The sequence below is a fragment of the Elephantulus edwardii genome, unplaced genomic scaffold, assembly GCF_000299155.1.
Source record: "Elephantulus edwardii isolate Elephantulus edwardi_28Jun2011 unplaced genomic scaffold, EleEdw1.0 scaffold00091, whole genome shotgun sequence".
NCBI classification, from domain to species: Eukaryota; Metazoa; Chordata; class Mammalia; order Macroscelidea; family Macroscelididae; genus Elephantulus; species Elephantulus edwardii.
In genome coordinates this window covers 4939777-4945373 of record NW_006399841.1, presented here as the reverse complement: position 1 = coordinate 4945373, position 5597 = coordinate 4939777, and the positions used below count along the sequence as shown (strand labels likewise).

At 44.6% G+C, this 5597-nt stretch overlaps 1 pseudogene; it reads right to left on the bottom strand.

The window, feature by feature from the left end:
- Positions 1-297: 297 nt before the first annotated feature.
- LOC102857289 lies at positions 298-757 on the bottom strand (annotated as a pseudogene).
- Between the last annotated feature and the right edge of the window lie 4840 nt (positions 758-5597).

The following is a 5597-nucleotide window of genomic DNA, read 5'->3' as shown; positions in this document are numbered from 1 at the left end:
TCATTACGAGATGGTGACATCAAGAGGTAGAAAATGAGGAGGATTGGGGTAGGTGTTCTAACGTGACCAGGTGTAACATATACACTTAGGGGTGGAGAACCCTGTTACTTGGAAAGTGAGACATTGTGTGGATTACTTTACAGTGCTAATAGGATTTCCTGAGCTTCTGTTCACATTGGCCCATTTTCTAGGTCACCCAGGAAGTGGTGGTCTTGGGATGTTGTTTTAAATTGATTTCCCTTATTATTTTTTATGGGGAGAAAAATTTGTATTTAGAATTAGCCAGCTGGACTCAGTTTAGATGATCCCAATTTTGTTGGCAATATCCAAAGCATCATTGTCAGGAGCAAGTTGTCTTCTCTCCATCAGGCCTGATCAAAGTGTTGGTTTTGCCACATCAAAGTCATAGAGCTTCTTTACAGCTGGTTTAATTTGGTGTTTGGCCTTGACATCCACAATGAACACAAGTGTGTTGTTATCTTCTATCTTCTTCGTGGCTGACTCAGTGGTCAGGGGAAACTTGATGAGGCATAGTGGTCAAGCTTGTTTCTCCTGGGGGCGCTCTTCGGGGGTATTTGGGCTGCCTTCGGAGTCTCAGTGTCTTAGGCCGCCGGAAGGTGGGTGACGTGCGGATCTTCTTCTTTTTTTTCTTCTTTGCTGTAGATGCCCTTCAGGATGCCTTCTTGGCCTTTAATGCCTTTGCTTCAGTTTTGGGAGCAGCAGGGCCTTCCTTCTTCGCTTTTGGCACCTTCTTCATAGCGAGTTTCTTTCACTTTCAAATGGTCTGCGACTCATAGAGACCCTCTGGATAAGAGAAGGAACCTTCCCTGATCCAATCAGATCCTCACTGCAATTTATTTCACAATCCTAGTTGAGTTGGTTTAATTGTGCACCCTTGAGTTCATTATCATCAGATAACTTCAGATGGCGTAGATCTCCATGTCTGAGGGATATCCATAAAAGTAAGGCAGGGCTTCTTAGCTGTTGTGGACAGAACAGCAGTAAAATCCTACCAATGACCAGACATAGGTAATCCTCCAGTAGGGCATCAAGTGACTTTCCCCTCAGAGCTAATCTGCATTTGAATCACTGCATTTAGTAATGCCAACAGAAAGGCTCTTAAATGTCAATAATACTAGACTCTATGATGGCAGAAGAAGACCTGATGCCTTTGAGTTGTATTGTTGGAGAAGAGTACTGAATATCCTATGGACTGCCAAAAGATCAGACAGACATGTCTTGGGAAAAGTGCACCCAGAATCCTCCTTGGATGCAAAGATAATGGAGCGCCATCTCTTATACTTTGGACTTGCTGATAGGAGAGGTTATCCCTTGGAAAGGGGATATCATTCTTGGACAGGTGGAGGTTCAGTGGAAGAGAGGCGCCCCAATGAGATGCATTGTCAGTCACTGCAGCAATGGGCTCCAGTGTGATAGAGACGATGAGGATGGCACGGGATTGGACAAGGTTTGAGTTTGTTGTTCATAGGGTTGTTATGAGTCATTCTCTCCTCGATGTCCTCTGACAGCAACAATGCTAAGACAGTTAAGTGTAAAGATGGACAAAGTCTAAACGGTAACCAGAGAAGGTCGAGTGTTCATATCTCAGTGGAGGTTTGGCTGTAGCACCCTGGATGGTGGGGAAGTTCACAGGGCTGCTGGGGTGAGGGACAAGCAGGAGCTAGCCAGTGGTGCGTAGGTGAGCTGAGGCTGGGGGTTAACAGGCTGAGAGGTATGAAGTGTCATTGTGGACATAAGATCTCATTGTGATGCGTGAAACAATGTATGTGAATGATGCTCATGTATATGGATTTTGTATAAAAATCAATCCCTCTCTATATATCCATATCCATATCCATATCCATATCCATATCCATATCCATATCCATATCCATATCCATATCCATCCCTCCATCTCTCTTTTTCTCTCTCTCTGGAAGATCACAGCAATTGGTCTTGGGCTGAAATGGCAAGGTTGCTGAGGGACTCTGGGCATGCAGCTGGGATGGAGTGTCACTGAAGGTCCCCATACACATGCACCAGTCACAGACTGTGCCCCCGGAGCAAGCAAAGGCAGAGTGGTGCAGCCAGGACCAGGAATAGAATCCTCCTTTGGGGATGGCCACTATGTTTCTTTCCCGGCGAGCTTAACATGGTGTTTACTGCAGAGGAGAAATGGATAGAGTCTAATCTGTTGCTACAGAATAAGAACTGAAGTGTGAATTTGGGATTTGCAGTGGAGGGGCAGTAAATCAGCAACTAGCATGTCCTCGTGGTTGTGGTTTATCAGGAAAAATCAGTATAAAATATTTGACTTCCAGCCTACCTCCAAGACCTCCTTAACTGTCAGCTAAGAGGTTGTTCAAAGACTTGTAGAATTCCAGTCTCTTGGAGAGGGTGACACCCTTGCTGGCCCTTCCAGGGGGAATACTTGGAATGCAAGCTGAGATCAATAGCAATCATTGAGACAGACTCCTTCCCCTTCCACCGCCATTCAGTTTACAAACTTGGACTCACAAGGACATGAGTTTGAGATCCAGCTGTGCCACTCCCAGTTGCACGTCTTCGTACATACTACTTAACCTTCTCAAGCTTTCTTCAGGGGTAGGATTGAGACAATATGTCTTACTTTTTGCTTTTTAGCACAGTGCCTGGCAGTGCACTCAAGAAATGATTGTTTTTATTGGATACAGTTGAGTTGATTCTTGTAATGAGTTCGTAATGAGCTCATGTGACAGAGTAGAAATGGCGCAGAAGGTTTCCTGGGCTGTAATATTTATGGCAACAAATCACTCGATCTTTATCCCACAGAACACTTGGGTAGATTCAAACCATCAGCTCCTCGCTTACTGATCTGATTAGGTTCCAAAGCTCAGGTCATTGTGGGAGGACTGGAATTATGCAAAAATGGAGGATGATTACATCAGATCACAAAATAGAGTGTGACTTTACCGTTATACCAAACCATGCCATTACATAACTGTCAACCACAGAGCATCATAGGCCAGCGAAGCCGACACATAACCTCGACCATCACAGCCGGTGTTCCCACCTCCTCACCCCTTGCCGTTCCTCACTGCCAGATGAGCATCGTTGCAGATTAAACAGCAGTAAGGTAGATTTTCCACTATATCCATTAATGCAAACTGTTGGATTATATGCTAATAAGTGAGGAGTGAGTGTGTGGTTTTATTGTTGCTACAGGGCTCAGAGCTGCTGTACCTAAGGTCACTATACATCACAGGCGACTCAGTGGCACATAACAACAATAACATGCTATGACAGGTTTGGAAGCAGGAGTGGCGCCCACTTCCTAAATAACAGGCCTTTGGAAACTCTATGAACTTTGATGAATGTCAATAGTTGTAGAGGGGCTTTGGGGCTTTTGTTCAGATGGTCCTATAAGTCAATCATGACTTGAAGACAGTCAGCAACAGCAACGACAAACAGGAGCTCTAGGGGTTAAGGTATTTGCAACCAAAAGATCAGCGGTTCAAGCCCACCAACTGCCCCGTAGCAGCAAGGTGAGGCTGTCCTACTCCTATAAAGAGCTACAGCCTTGCAAACCCACTTGAGCAGCTCGAGTCCGTCCTGCAGAGAGTGTGGATGGGGTTGTCCATGGGAGGCTGTGCCACCAACCAAAAGGCAGTTTGAAAAAGATGGTTTGAATCCACTCGTGGCGCCAAGGAACGGAGATACGCAATCTCCTCTCATGGGATTTTACAGCCTTGGAAACCCAGTGCTGGGTGAGCTCTGAGTTGGTTCCAATTTGATGGCAATTAAAAGGACAGGGAGAGGGACACACCGTCTGTCCTACAGGGTCCCTGTGAGTAGGAAGTGTTGGCAGCAGGTTTGGATTTCTATAGTTACTAAGGATAAAACCTTGTCAGTGTCGTCAGAGGCTCCTCTGCTAGTGTCACTCGTGCCCTTTCTCAATCAGAGAAGGTAAACTCAATTTGAATACAGACAAGATCCATTCCGAAGTGTGTCTTAAGTCATATTGGTATAGCAGGTCTGTTCAGGCTCTTATTTAACCTTGTCTTAGTGCCAGAAAACTCCGGAAGGCTTTGCAGCGATTTAAAAGCCACACGTGTAGCTAGAGAAGGGGATTGTGATGAACCCTTTGCTGTGAGTTGAGGTGGGTTCGAGGACTCTAAAGGGGAGAGCATTGGAGGGGCATGTGGGAGTTTCCAGGAAGTTGGACTTCCATAACCTGAGGTCTTACTGTGTATTAGAGGGTGAATTTTATGAAGAAATTGGTGCCAAAGGAACAAAACATTAAAATAATCATCACGGCAGGGAGTAGGATGAAGCTTTCCAAGACAGACAGACTGGAAACACACCCCAGTTCCAGAATGGTCTAATAGTGCTGTTGGTCCCCCACCACCCGCCAAGCCTCCAGCTCATATGATAAGGTCATCACAGCTACTGGCATTTTCCTGGTCCTTTCTTTGTTCTATTTAAATTCTGGGGCAGATATTTATGCCCTTTTGATAACTGCTGCTTAAGCAACTTCTTTGACAGACAAATTCTAATTAAGCAGCATAATAAGTTGGAGAAACACAACACCGCCCGGTGCTTTTCCTGTGGCGTGTCACATCGGAAAAAACCACATCCTGCAGCTCACAGATACGTTTTTAGGAGCTGTCTCTGTGAAGCCACACTGGCTGTTTCTCCAGAGATGTTGGCTAGGCTAACACCTTCCTCCTTTTTTTTAATCTTAGTGGAAAACTATTTTTAGGCAGGAAATTAATTATAGGGAAGTTCAGGTCAGAGAGATTTGCATTTCTTTGCAGTCAGTTTTACCCAAGGCTTGGAAATGTTACAAGAGCCAGGCTTGAGTGGCTGAGGTGGGAGTTGAACTTTGATCTTTCTGTCAACATATGTTGTAGGAAATAAAAGGAAATTAACAGCAACAGCAACAACAAAAATAATAATAACTACAAGGAAAAAGAAAACCCAAACCATGGTCTGGTGCTTGCTTTTGGGTGTAAGATTTGCCTTGGGCCTGATGGCTGGAAGTCACTAGAGTGGTTGTATTGAGGGAGCTGCTGGAATTAATGGGACTGCTACTTGGGTAACAAGCCCAGCATAGAGACTTAATCGTGGGAGTCATTGTTCCAAGGTACTGTGGCTTCATCAACTTACTGTCTTTTGTCTAACTTCAGTAAATGGCACCTTTTTATGAATTGTGGTTGAAGCAGCATTCTTGTATTGGGTTCTGCATTTGCTTGCTGTGTGCCTTTGGGCAAAACACTTAACCTCATGCACACCCTTGTTGAGTGCAGCTTTGTTTACAATAGCAAAGAGTTGGAAACAACCCAAGTGCCCATCAACAAACAATGGATAGAGAAACTCTGGTGTATTCACACAATGGAATACTATGCAGCATTGAAAAACAGGGAACTCATGAAATATTATATAAAATGGATAATCCTGGAGGACATTATGCTGAGTGAAACATCTCAGTCACAAAAGGACAAATATTGCATATGGCCATGTTGTAAAACGGGACTGACATTGGGCTTGAGGGAAGACTGAGAAAGAAGGGATAAATAATGTACACTGCATTGAAACAGATGAGGGAGAGAGAACCG